Here is a 13463-nt window from a genome sequence, read left to right as displayed (position 1 = left end):
AGAAGCCATTAATATCAGCAACCTAGATGAAAAAATGCCATGGTATATCGACTCTAATGAACTTTAATGGTAACAGCAATACAAGAAGAAGCTGCAAAAAGGACTTTAACACTTTACAGCACACAGATACTTAAAAGCTTTATGCTGAAAACAATCAAAACAGCTTGTATTCTTTTTTCCAAAATAATCATCCAGTTAGTTATTTAATTCTTCAATTATAGATTCAAACACACAGCAAAAAAATCACGACATTTAAAAATACAATGACAAATGTTAAATATTTCAGTCATAAATCCATTAATAGCTAGCACACGTCACATCACATATGATTCTAACATCAGTTTCTAACTAAAAAAATATCCTAACAAGATCATTAAAAGGCATTAAACATTTTATTTAAGACTTTTGATTAGTTACTTTATAAACTGTCAACACTGCTATTTATGTGCCAAAAAGTTTAGCATTTGCCTTCCAGACAAAGCTCTTGCACATTCACTAACTACAAATGTTAAACCAAGTACTTGTTCATAAAAAAAGTTTGCTCACAAAATGCTATTGCCTTAAAATTCTTATACCTCAAATACAGTAATATACATGCATATGGAGCATTTCACTAGTCATACATACATAAAATTTATTTCAGGGGCAAGTCAGAGCATGAAGCACAACTAGGGGAACCAGAGGTGATCAACTCATTGCATTCCTATTCCATTCATAGGACAAATAAATTCAGACACCTCAAATACTAAAATTAAGACACTTTAAAGCCTATAGTAGTACTGGTTGTTAGTGCTTGCTTTTTAAGTCTACTGTGGATTTACATGTTTTTAACTGTGACCCTTTTGAAAAGCACACTCTTAGCTTTTCACCTACAGCTTGTAATAACTAACTGTCGGATAGTGAAATATTTTTTTATTTATTTTACATTTGTTGACCGGGATAGTCCGACTAGATACATGTCCATTTTCAGCGGAGGCCCAGGGAGAAAAGCTCCAAGGAAGAGCATACAGTAAAAAGCACAAAATGATTGCAAGTTACACACAGTTTACAGGCTCCAGTTGAGCCAGCAGGTAATATAATCATACATTTTTAAAATAGTGTCGACAAATTGTCTAGGCAATGTAGCATGATTACAGACTATAGAGGAGGATCTAGTCGGGTTTTGAAGAAGGACGTAGCCAGTGAGTTTTAAAGTATAGCTTGAGGCTTTTTTTGAACTGAGTAAGAAAGGGTTCATGAGTAAGATCAACAGGAAGAGAGTTCCAAGTTTTGCCGACAGAGTTAGCGAACAGAGAGCCCCCAGCAGAGTTGTTGACTTTGGATGTTTGAACCAGTAGTTTATTAGAAGAGCGAAGTGACCTCAGGTTGCTATAAGGGTTGATATTTTTAAGTGCAGGCATATTATCAAGGTGGTTGAGAACTTTATGGGCAATTATAAGCTGGTTGTACTGAAGTAGGCTAGGCCATTCTAGCCACCCCAGAAGATTTAGGTTGTGACAGTGGTGGGTCCTATAGACCGTGCCTGTTGCAAATCTAGCATTATGGTTATAACAGCTGGAGAGTTTGCTAAGAGCGGATTTGTTCAAATTAGTGAGTAGAGGGGAGGCATAGAGAAGAGTGGAAAGTAGATGGGAATGAGCAATAGCAGTCCTAGCAAATGGAGTAAGGAAAGGTTTGATCTTATAGAGGGAGCTAAGTTTTTTGTTAATGGTTTTGATAGTTTGATTGACATGGATATCAAATTTGAGGGTGTTGTCTATTGTGATGCCTAAGAGTTTGGTTTGCACATCTGGAGAGATAATGGTACCATTATTAGATTTTATGGTGTAGGCCGCAGTTAGCGTTGTCGCCTCACAGCATGAGGTTCGCCGGTTCGATTCTCGGCTGGATAGCCTTCTGTGTGGAGTCTGCATGTCCTCCCCATGGTCGAGTGACGCTAAAGACATGCAGGTAGATGCGAGTGTGAATGGACATGCCTTCTTTAAAGGTTGGGCATTGGGCTGGCAACTCGGCACCATAAAAATCCACTGCCAATCATGAGAGGACCGGAGTTCTGCTGTGGCGACCCCTAACCAGGAAAAGCCAAAAGACTTTTTATTAGATTTTATAGTAAAGAGTAGTGAGGAAGACTTAAAAGTGGAGGAGAAAAGAAGCAACTTTGTTTTGTTAGGGCTTAATATCAGCTGACGGTTAGAGAGCCAGTTTTCAACTATATTGAAAGTATTCTAGGTTAATGTCATTAGATCTGTCAGGGAGGTGGCTGAAAAAATCAAGGTGGAGTCATCCGCATATTGGATACAGGTAGCATTTGGGATGACAGTGGGAAGGTTATTAATAAAGAGAGAGAAAATAAGGGGTCCTAGTATGGAGCCCAGGGGGACACTTAGGGTGACGGGTAGAAGGGTTGATAGTTTGTCCTGCCATAGGATGGGTTGTTGTCTACCACACAGGTAAGATTGAAACCATTGAAGTGCATCATGGCTCTTTAGTGAGAATGCCTTAAGGGTGTGCATAAGTATTTGGTGGTTGACCATATCAAAGGCCTTGGAGAGATCTAAAAAGAGGAAAGCTGCTATTATTTCAGTTATGGTTTACGGTGTTGGAGAAGGATAGGAGGGCTGAGGTGGTACTGTGGTGTGGCTTAAAACCATGCTAAGAATCAGCCAACAGCTTATTCTGGATAAGATAATGCATAAGTTGTTTATGGACACACTGCTCCATAATTTTAGCCAATGGTGACAGAATAGCTATGGGTCTAAAGTTTGACAGTTCGAAGGAGTTGACTCCTTTATGGAGTGGTACTACATGAGATATTTTCCAAATGGAGGGGATGGTGGCTTCAGAAAGGGTTCTGTTGATTATGATGGAGATGGGGTATGCTATGGCATCTGCTGCTTTTTGCAGATACTCTGGTAGGAGGAGATCAGCTGCTAGAGTAGTTGGTTTTAATTTCTTAATTAGAGATCTGATAAGTGATGTAGAAAAAGGCTGAAAGCTAAAGGAGAGTGGGGTATTGGCTGTAGCAGAATTTGGGTTGGAGCAGCTGGGTGCCAGTTGGCTAGCTAGGGATTGGATAGTCTCTGTGAAGAAACTACTGAAGTTATTTGCAATATCCTCTGGGGATTTATGGTTGGAAGCTGTCAGGATAGGAGTGGAGGGCTGTCTTGGGTGAAGAAGTTTGTTTATTCCTGCCCAAAACGTTTGATTTTTGTTGTGATATTTTTGTTGAAGATGGTAGTAGAAGTTTTTTTTTTGTCTAGTATAATAGATTTTTTGTATGATTCTTTAGCTTTCAGTATCTGAGTTGATCCTGCGGGGCTTTTGTGGCACGCCATTTGTCCCATGCCTTATTTCTAGCTATGATTTTCGATTTGGTCTCTCTTGAGAGTTTTTGTTTTGGTTCTAATGGAGCGAGCAGGAGCATGAGAATCAAGAATAGTAAGGAATATAGAAATAAAGTATAAAAGTACGATACAGCATCATCCAGTGAAAGGTGCTTTGGGAATGAGAATCACGAATAGTAAGGAATATGGAAGTAAAGTATTAAAGTACGATACCACATCGTCCAGTAAAAGGTGCTTTAGGAATGAGAATCACGAATAGTAAGGAATATGGAATTAAAGTATTAAAGTACGATACCACATCGTCCAGTGAAAGGTGCTTTAGGAATGAGAATCACGAATAATAAGGAATATGGAATTAAAGTATTAAAGTACGATACCACATCGTCCAGTGAAAGGTGCTTTAGGAATGAGAATCAAGTATAATAAGGAATATGGAATTAAAGTATGTTACCGCATCGTCCAGTGAAAGGTGCTTTAGGAATGAGAATCAAGTATAATAAGGAATATGGAATTAAAGTATTAAACTACGATACCACATCGTCCAGTGAAAGGTGCTTTAGGAATGAGAATCAAGTATAATAAGGAATATGGAATTAAAGTATGTTACCGCATCGTCCAGTGAAAGGTGCTTTAGGAATGAGAATCAAGAATAATAAGGAATATGGAATTAAAGTATTTTACCGCATCGTCCACTGAAAGGTGCTTTAGGAATGAGAATCAAGAATAATAAGGAATATGGAATTAAAGTATGTTACCACATCGTCCAGTGAAAGGTGCATTAGGAATGAGAATCACAAATAATAAGGAATAAGGAATTAAAGTATGTTACTGCATCATCCAGTGAAAGGTGCTTTAGGAATGAGAATCAAGAATAATAAGGAATATGGAATTAAAGTATGTTACCACATCGTCCAGTGAAAGGTGCTTTAGGAATGAGAATCACAAATAATAAGGAATAAGGAATTAAAGTATGTTACCTCATCGTCCAGTGAAAGATGCTTTAGGAATGAGAATCACGAATAATAAGGAATATGGAATTAAAATATGTTACTGCATCGTCCAGTGAAAGGTGCTTTAGGAATGAGAATCAAGTATAATAAGGAATATGGAATTAAAGTATGCCACTGCATTGTCCAGAGAAAGGTGCCTTAGGAATGAGAATCAAGTATAATAAGGAATATGGAATTAAAGTATGTTACGGCATCGTCCAGTGAAATGTGCTTTAGGAATGAGAATCAAGTATAACAAGGAATATGGAATTAAAGTATGTTATCGCATCGTCCAGTGAAAGATGCTTTAGGAATGATAATCAAGAATATTAAGGAATATGGAATTAAAGTATGTTACTGCATCATCCAGTAAAAGGTGCCTTAGGAATGAGAATCAAGTATAATAAGGAATAAAGTATGTTACCGCATGATCCAGTGAAAGGTGCTTTAGGAATGAGAATCAAGTATAATAAGGAATATGGAATTAAAATATGTTACTGCATCGTCCAGTGAAAGGTGCTTTAGGAATGAGAATCAAGTATAATAAGGAATATGGAATTAAAGTATGTTACTGCATCATCCAGTGAAAGGTGCTTTAGGAATGAGAATCAAGTATAATAAGGAATATGGAATTAAAGTATGTTACTGCATCGTCCAGTGAAAGGTGCTTTAGGAATGAGAATCTAGTATAATAAGGAATATGGAATTAAAGTACGTTACTGCATCGTCCAGTGAAAGGTGCTTTAGGAATGAGAATCAAGTATAACAAGGAATATGGAATTAAAGTATGTTACTGCATCGTCCAGTGAAAGATGCTTTAGGAATGAGAATCACGGATAATAAGGAATATGGAATTAAAGTATATTACTGCATCATCCAGTGAAAGGTGCTTTAGGAATGAGAATCAAGTATAATAAGGAATATGGAATTAAAGTATGTTACCGCATCATCCAATGAAAGATGCTTTAGGAATGAGAATCAAGTATAATAAGGAATATGGAATTAAAGTATGTTACCGCATCATCCAGTGAAAGGTGCTTTAGGAATGAGAATCAAGTATAATAAGGAATATGGAATTAAAGTATGTTACTGCATCATCCAGTGAAAGGTGCTTTAGGAATGAGAATCAAGTATAATAAGGAATATGGAATTAAAGTATGTTACCGCATCATCCAGTGAAAGGTGCTTTAGGAATGAGAATCAGGACTAGCAAAGAATATGGAATTAAAGTATGTTACCACATCGTCCAGTGAAAGGTGCTTTAGGAATGAGAATCAAGTATAATAAGGAATATGGAATTAAAGTATGTTACCGCATCGTCCAGTGAAAGGTGCTTTAGGAATGAGAATCAAGTATAATAAGGAATATGGAATTAAAGTATTAAAGTACGATACCACATCGTCCAGTGAAAGGTGCTTTAGGAATGAGAATCACGAATAATAAGGAATATGGAATTAAAATATGTTACTGCATCGTCCAGTGAAAGGTGCTTTAGGAATGAGAATCACGAATAATAAGGAATATGGAATTAAAATATGTTACTGCATCGTCCAGTGAAAGGTGCTTTAGGAATGAGAATCAAGTATAATAAGGAATATGGAATTAAAGTATGCCACTGCATTGTCCAGAGAAAGGTGCCTTAGGAATGAGAATCAAGTATAATAAGGAATATGGAATTAAAGTATGTTATCGCATCGTCCAGTGAAAGGTGCTTTAGGAATGAGAATCAAGTATAATAAGGAATATGGAATTAAAGTATGTTATCGCATCGTCCAGTGAAAGGTGCTTTAGGAATGAGAATCAAGTATAATACAGAATATGGAATTGAAGTATGTTACCGCATCGTCCAGTGAAAGGTGCTTTAGGAATGAGAATCAAGTATAATACAGAATATGGAATTGAAGTATGTTACCGCATCGTCCAGTGAAAGGTGTTTTAGGAATGAGAATCAAGTATAATAAGGAATATGGAATTAAAGTATGTTACTGCATCATCCAGTAAAAGGTGCCTTAGGAATGAGAATCAAGTATAATAAGGAATAAAGTATGTTACCGCATGATCCAGTGAAAGGTGCTTTAGGAATGAGAATTACAAATAATAAGGAATATGGAATTAAAATATGTTACTGCATCGTCCAGTGAAAGGTGCTTTAGGAATGAGAATCAAGTATAATAAGGAATATGGAATTAAAGTATGTTACCACATCGTCCAGTGAAATGTGCTTTAGGAATGAGAATCAAGTATAATAAGGAATATGGAATTAAAGTATGTTACTGCATCATCCAGTGAAAGGTGCTTTAGGAATGAGAATCAAGTATAATAAGGAATATGGAATTAAAGTATGTTACCGCATCGTCCAGTGAAAGGTGCTTTAGGAATGAGAATCAAGTATAATAAGGAATATGGAATTAAAGTATGTTACAGCATCGTCCAGTGAACTTTGCTTTAGGAATGAGAATCTAGTATAATAAGGAATATGGAATTAAAGTATGTTACCGCATCGTCCAGTGAAAGGTGCTTTAGGAATGAGAATCAAGTATAATAAGGAATATGGAATTAAAGTATGTTACTGCATCATCCAGTGAAAGGTGCTTTAGGAATGAGAATCAAGTATAATAAGGAATATGGAATTAAAGTATGTTACTGCATCGTCCAGTGAAAGGTGCTTTAGGAATGAGAATCAAGTATAATAAGGAATATGGAATTAAAGTATGTTACTGCATCATCCAGTGAAAGGTGCTTTAGGAATGAGAATCAAGTATAATAAGGAATATGGAATTAAAGTATGTTAAAGCATCGTCCAGTGAAAGATGCTTTAGGAATGAGAATCACGGATAATAAGGAATATGGAATTAAAGTATGTTACTGCATCATCCAGTGAAAGGTGCTTTAGGAATGAGAATCAAGTATAATAAGGAATATGGAATTAAAGTATGTTACTGCATCGTCCAGTGAAAGGTGCTTTAGGAATGAGAATCAAGACTAGTAAGGAATATGGAATTAAAGTATGTTACCGTATCGTCCAGTGAAAGGTGCTTTAGGAATGAGAATCAAGTATAATAAGGAATATGGAATTAAAGTATGTTACCGCATCGTCCAGTGAAAGGTGCTTTAGGAATGAGAATCAAGTATAATAAGGAATATGGAATTAAAGTATGTTACTACCTCATCCAGTAAAAGGTGCCTTAGGAATGAGAATCAAGTATAATAAGGAATATGGAATTAAAGTATGTTACCGCATCATCCAGTGAAAGGTGCTTTAGGAATGAGAATCAGGACTAGCAAAGAATAAGGAATTAAAGTATGTTACCACATCGTCCAGAGAAAGGTGCTTTAGGAATGAGAATCAAGACTAGTAAGGAATATGGAATTAAAGTATGTTACCGCATCGTCCAGAGAAAGGTGCTTTAGGAATGAGAATCAAGACTAGTAAGGAATATGGAATTAAAGTATGTTACCGCATCGTCCAGTGAAAGGTGCTTTAGGAATGAGAATCAAGTATAATAAGGAATATGGAATTAAAGTATGTTATACCATCGTCCAGTGAAAGGTGCTTTAGGAATGAGAATCAAGTATAATAAGGAATATGGAATTAAAATATGTTACTGCATCGTCCAGTGAAAGGTGCTTTAGGAATGAGAATCAAGTATAATAAGGAATATGGAATTAAAATATGTTACTGCATCGTCCAGTGAAAGATGCTTTAGGAATGAGAATCACGAATAATAAGGAATATTGAATTAAACTATGATTACTGCATCGTCCAGTGAAAGGTGCTTTAGGAATGAGAATCAAGTATAATAAGGAATATGGAATTAAACAACGTTACTGCATCGTCAAGCGAAAAGTGTTTTAGGAATGAGAATCTAGTATAATAAGGAATATGGAATTAAAGTACGTTACTGCATCGTCCAGTGAAAGGTGCTTTAGGAATGAGAATCAAGTATAATAAGGAATATGGAATTAAAGTATGTTACTGCATCGTCCAGTGAAAGATGCTTTAGGAATGAGAATCAAGTATAATAAGGAATATGGAATTAAAGTATGTTACCGCATTGTCCAATGAAAGGTGCTTTAGGAATGAGAATCAAGACTAGTAAGGAATATGGAATTAAAGTATGTTACCACATCGTCCAGTGAAAGGTGCTTTAGGAATGAGAATCAAGTATAATAAGGAATATGGAATTAAAGTATGTTACCGCATCGTCCAGTGAAAGGTGCTTTAGGAATGAGAATCAAGTATAATAAGGAATATGGAATTAAAGTATGTTACTGCATCATCCAGTGAAAGGTGCTTTAGGAATGAGAATCAAGTATAATAAGGAATATGGAATTAAAGTATGTTACCGCATGATCCAGTGAAAGGTGCTTTAGGAATGAGAATCAAGACTAGCAAAGAATATGGAATTAAAGTATGTTTCCACATCGTCCAGAGAAAGGTGCTTTAGGAATGAGAATCAAGACTAGTAAGGAATATGGAATTAAAGTATGTTACCGCATCATCCAGTGAAAGGTGCTTTATAAATGAGAATCAAGTATAATAAGGAATATGGAATTAAAGTATGTTACCACATCGTCCAGAGAAAGGTGCTTTAGGAATGAGAATCAAGACTAGTAAGGAATATGGAATTAAAGTATGTTACCGCATCATCCAGTGAAAGGTGCTTTAGGAATGAGAATCAAGTATAATAAGGAATATGGAATTAAAGTATGTTACTGCATCGTCCAGTGAAAGGTGCTTTAGGAATGAGAATCAAGTATAATAAGGAATATGGAATTAAAGTATGTTACTGCATCGTCCAGTGAAAGGTGCTTTAGGAATGAGAATCAAGTATAATAAGGAATATGGAATTAAAGTATGTTACCGCATCGTCCAGTGAAAGGTGCTTTAGGAATGAGAATCAAGTATAATAAGGAATATGGAATTAAAGTATGTTACTGCATTGTCCAGTGAAAGGTGCTTTAGGAATGAGAATCTAGTATAATAAGGAATATGGAATTAAAGTACGTTACTGCATCGTCCAGTGAAAGGTGCTTTAGGAATGAGAATCAAGTATAACAAGGAATACGGAATTAAAGTACGTTACTGCATCGTCCAGTGAAAGATGCTTTAGGAATGAGAATCACGGATAATAAGGAATATGGAATTAAAGTATGTTACCGCATCGTCCAATGAATGGTGCTTTAGGAATGAGAATCAAGACTAGTAAGGAATATGGAATTAAAGTTGATTACCGCATCGCCCAGAGAAAGGTGCTTTAGGAATGAGAATCAAGTATAATAAGGAATATGGAATTAAAATATGTTACTGCATCATCCAGTGAAAGGTGCTTTAGGAATGAGAATCAAGTATAATAAGGAATATGGAATTAAAGTATGTTACCGCATCGTCCAGTGAAAGGTGCTTTAGGAATGAGAATCAAGTATAATAAGGAATATGGAATTAAAGTATGTTACTGCATCGTCCAGTGAAAGGTGCTTTAGGAATGAGAATCAAGTATAATAAGGAATATGGAATTAAAGTATGTTACTGCATCATCCAGTGAAAGGTGCTTTAGGAATGAGAATCAAGAATAATAAGGAATATGGAATTAAAGTATGTTACTGCATCGTCCAGTGAAAGGTGCTTTAGGAATGAGAATCAAGTATAATAAGGAATATGGAATTAAAGTATGTTACCGCATCTTCCAGTGAAAGGTGCTTTAGGAATGAGAATCAAGTATAATAAAAAATATGGAATTAAAGTATGTTACCGCATCATCCAGTGAAAGGTGCTTTAGGAATGAGAATCAAGTATAATAAGGAATATGGAATTAAAGTATGTTACCGCATCGTCCAGTGAAAGGTGCTTTAGGAATGAGAATCAAGTATAATAAGGAATATGGAATTAAAGTATGTTACCGCATCGTCCAGTGAAAGGTGCTTTAGGAATGAGAATCTAGTATAATAAGGAATATGGAATTAAAGTATGTTACTGCATCGTCCAGTGAAAGGTGCTTTAGGAATGAGAATCAAGTATAATAAGGAATATGGAATTAAAGTATGTTACTGCATCATCCAGTGAAAGGTGCTTTAGGAATGAGAATCACAGATAATAAAAAATATGGAATTAAAGTATGTTACCGCATGATCCAGTGAAAGGTGCTTTAGGAATGAGAATCAAGTATAATAAGGAATATGGAATTAAAGTATGTTACCGCATTGTCCAGTGAAAGGTGCTTTAGGAATGAGAATCAAGTATAATAAGGAATATGGAATTAAAGTATGTTACTGCATCATCCAGTGAAAGGTGCTTTAGGAATGAGAATCAAGACTAGTAAGGAATATGGAATTAAAGTATGTTACCACATCATCCAGAGAAAGGTGCTTTAGGAATGAGAATCAAGACTAGTAAGGAATATGGAATTAAAGTATGTTACCGCATCGTCCAGTGAAAGGTGCTTTAGGAATGAGAATCAAGACTAGTAAGGAATATGGAATTAAAGTATGTTACTGCATCATCCAGTGAAAGGTGCTTTAGGAATGAGAATCAAGTATAATAAGGAATATGGAATTAAAGTATGTTACCGCATCGTCCAGTGAAAGGTGCTTTAGGAATGAGAATCAAGTATAATAAGGAATATGGAATTAAAGTATGTTACTGCATCGTCCAGTGAAAGGTGCTTTAGGAATGAGAATCAAGTATAATAAGGAATATGGAATTAAAGTATGCTACCGCATCATCCAGTGAACATTGCTTTAGGAATGAGAATCATGTATAATAAGGAATATGGAATTAAAGTATGTTACTGCATCATCCAGTGAAAGGTGCTTTAGGAATGAGAATCAAGTAAAATAAGGAATATGGAAATAAAGTAGGTTACCGCATCATGAAGTGAAAGGTGCTTTAGGAATGAGAATCAAGTATAATAAGGAATATGGAATTAAAATATGTTACTGCATCATCCAGTGAAAGGTGCTTTAGGAATGAGAATCAAATATAATAAGAAATATGGAATTAAAATATGTTAATGCATCGTCCAGTGAAAGGTGCTTTAGGAATGAGAATCAAGTATAATAAGGATATGGAATTAAAGTATGTTACTGCATTGTCCAGTGAAAGGTGCTTTAGGAATGAGAATCAAGTATAATAAGGAATATGGAATTAAAGTATGTTACCGCATCGTCCAGTGAAAGGTGCTTTAGGAATGAGAATCAAGTATAATAAGGAATATGGAATTAAAGTATGTTACCGCATTGTCCAGTGAAAGATGCTTTAGGAATGAGAATCAAGTATAATAAGGAATATGGAATTAAAGTATGTTAATGCATCGTCCAGTGAAAGGTGCTTTAGGAATGAGAATCAAGTATAATAAAAAATATGGAATTAAAGTATGTTACTGCATCCTCCAGTGAAAGGTGCTTTAGGAATGAGAATCAAGTATAATAAGGAATATGGAATTAAAGTATGTTACTGCATCGTCCAATGAAAGGTGATTTAGGATTGACCAATTGCAAGCTTTAAGTTCATTTTGAAAATTGATGGATTTGAAGTTCTTATTATTTCTGATGGTTTTAAAAGTGGTCTGGTGGGGGTTGTACACCTTGTGCTTGATAATGTACGTAAGTAAGTGGTCACTTAGGTCATCTGGGAGGGTCCCTGACTTGTACATATAGGGGTGGCTGTTGATAATTATCCAGTCTAGGATACTGTCTTTGTTATTGGGTTTGGTATTTCAGCTGGAATTTATACGATTATCTAGATCAACTGCTTTTGAATTAAACTCAGTAAAAATAGTTAAAGGCTGTGAATCACTATTACTATTGCAACAAAATGTTCCTGTCCATATTAGCAACCTTCATTAAAATCTTTGTACAATTTTTTTCTGCCATTCTAATAGAGTAATCAAATCACAACTATAACAACAGAGCTACACATACATTAATATAAAAAAACAAATCAAGTGATGTCTCTTAACTCTGTTTAAATACCTATACAGCAGAAATACTTTTTATATCTGAACTGCATTTTCAAAACAGGTAGTGGGACTAGTATCGGTACTACTTTTTCTATGTCACAAAACTGTACCTACTCAGCACAGACTCCACGTGGGCCAGCAGAGTAATCCAGGCTGCAGAGAGCTGAATAAGTGACTTTTCTTGATACTAAGTATAATTTTTGTTGCTTTTCACATCTGAATACCTAGCGACTGTATTTCGCCTGCCTTTCTGTTACATTGAAGCTGTTTATACTGCATTTAACTTAATATTGCACTTGGAATCCTTGTTTGTTACTGTTTGACTGTATTTGTAGCAAATTCTTCTGTGTAAGCTGTAGTAGCTGATTCATAGCATTTCTAAGTGTTTGCTGTACCTGTTTTCTGCCTGTTTTGTGAAAAAAAAAAGAAAAAAAGAAAAAAATATCTCTTGTTTTTCCTGCTTTACTAGTTTAGTCCAGTTTCAGAGTTGCTGATTCCTGGGCTTTGGTTGTAGTTCCTGTGTACTGTTTCCTTGCCTTATTTGGGGGAGAGGAAGTTACCTTGCTTACCAGTGAGAGGGGAAGCATTGAGCTGCCTTTGTCCAGTTTGTGAGGTTTCAGCCAGTAACTAGTAGTTTATTGGTCGTTTTGGGCCAGTTTCTAGCTTTTCCAGCCCCTGGTATAAAAGCAGCGATGTAGCGTTTTCAGCTTGTACCTACTCAGCACAGACTCCACGTGGGCCAGCAGAGTAATCCAGGCTGCAGAGAGCTGAATAAGTGACTTTTCTTGATACTAAGTATAATTTTTGTTGCTTTTCACATCTGAATACCTAGCGACTGTATTTACCTGCCTTTCTGTTACATTGAAGCTGTTTATACTGCATTTAACTTAATATTGCACTTGGAATCCTTGTTTGTTACTGTTTGACTGTATTTGTAGCAAATTCTTCTGTGTAAGCTGTAGTAGCTGATTCATAGCATTTCTAAGTGTTTGCTGTACCTGTTTTCTGCCTGTTTTGTGAAAAAAAAAAAAAAGAAAAATATCTCTTGTTTTTCCTGCTTTACTAGTTTAGTCCAGTTTCAGAGTTGCTGATTCCTGGGCTTTGGTTGTAGTTCCTGTGTACTGTTTCCTTGCCTTATTTGGGGAGAGGAAGTTACCTTGCTTACCAGTGAG

At 35.7% G+C, this 13463-nt stretch overlaps 1 protein-coding gene across 1 annotated transcript in view; it reads left to right on the top strand.

Moving 5' to 3' along the window:
* The window catches only part of LOC122794350 (macoilin-like), a 990560-nt gene that overhangs the window by 319248 nt on the left and 657849 nt on the right, over positions 1–13463 (top strand). The window lies entirely within an intron of this gene.

The sequence above is a fragment of the Protopterus annectens genome, chromosome 2.part1 (genome assembly GCF_019279795.1).
Source record: "Protopterus annectens isolate FY-2018-M chromosome 2.part1, PAN1.0, whole genome shotgun sequence".
NCBI classification, from domain to species: Eukaryota; Metazoa; Chordata; order Ceratodontiformes; family Protopteridae; genus Protopterus; species Protopterus annectens.
The sequence above is the reverse complement of the archived record's forward strand: the minus strand, read 5'-3'. Positions and strand labels throughout refer to the sequence as shown.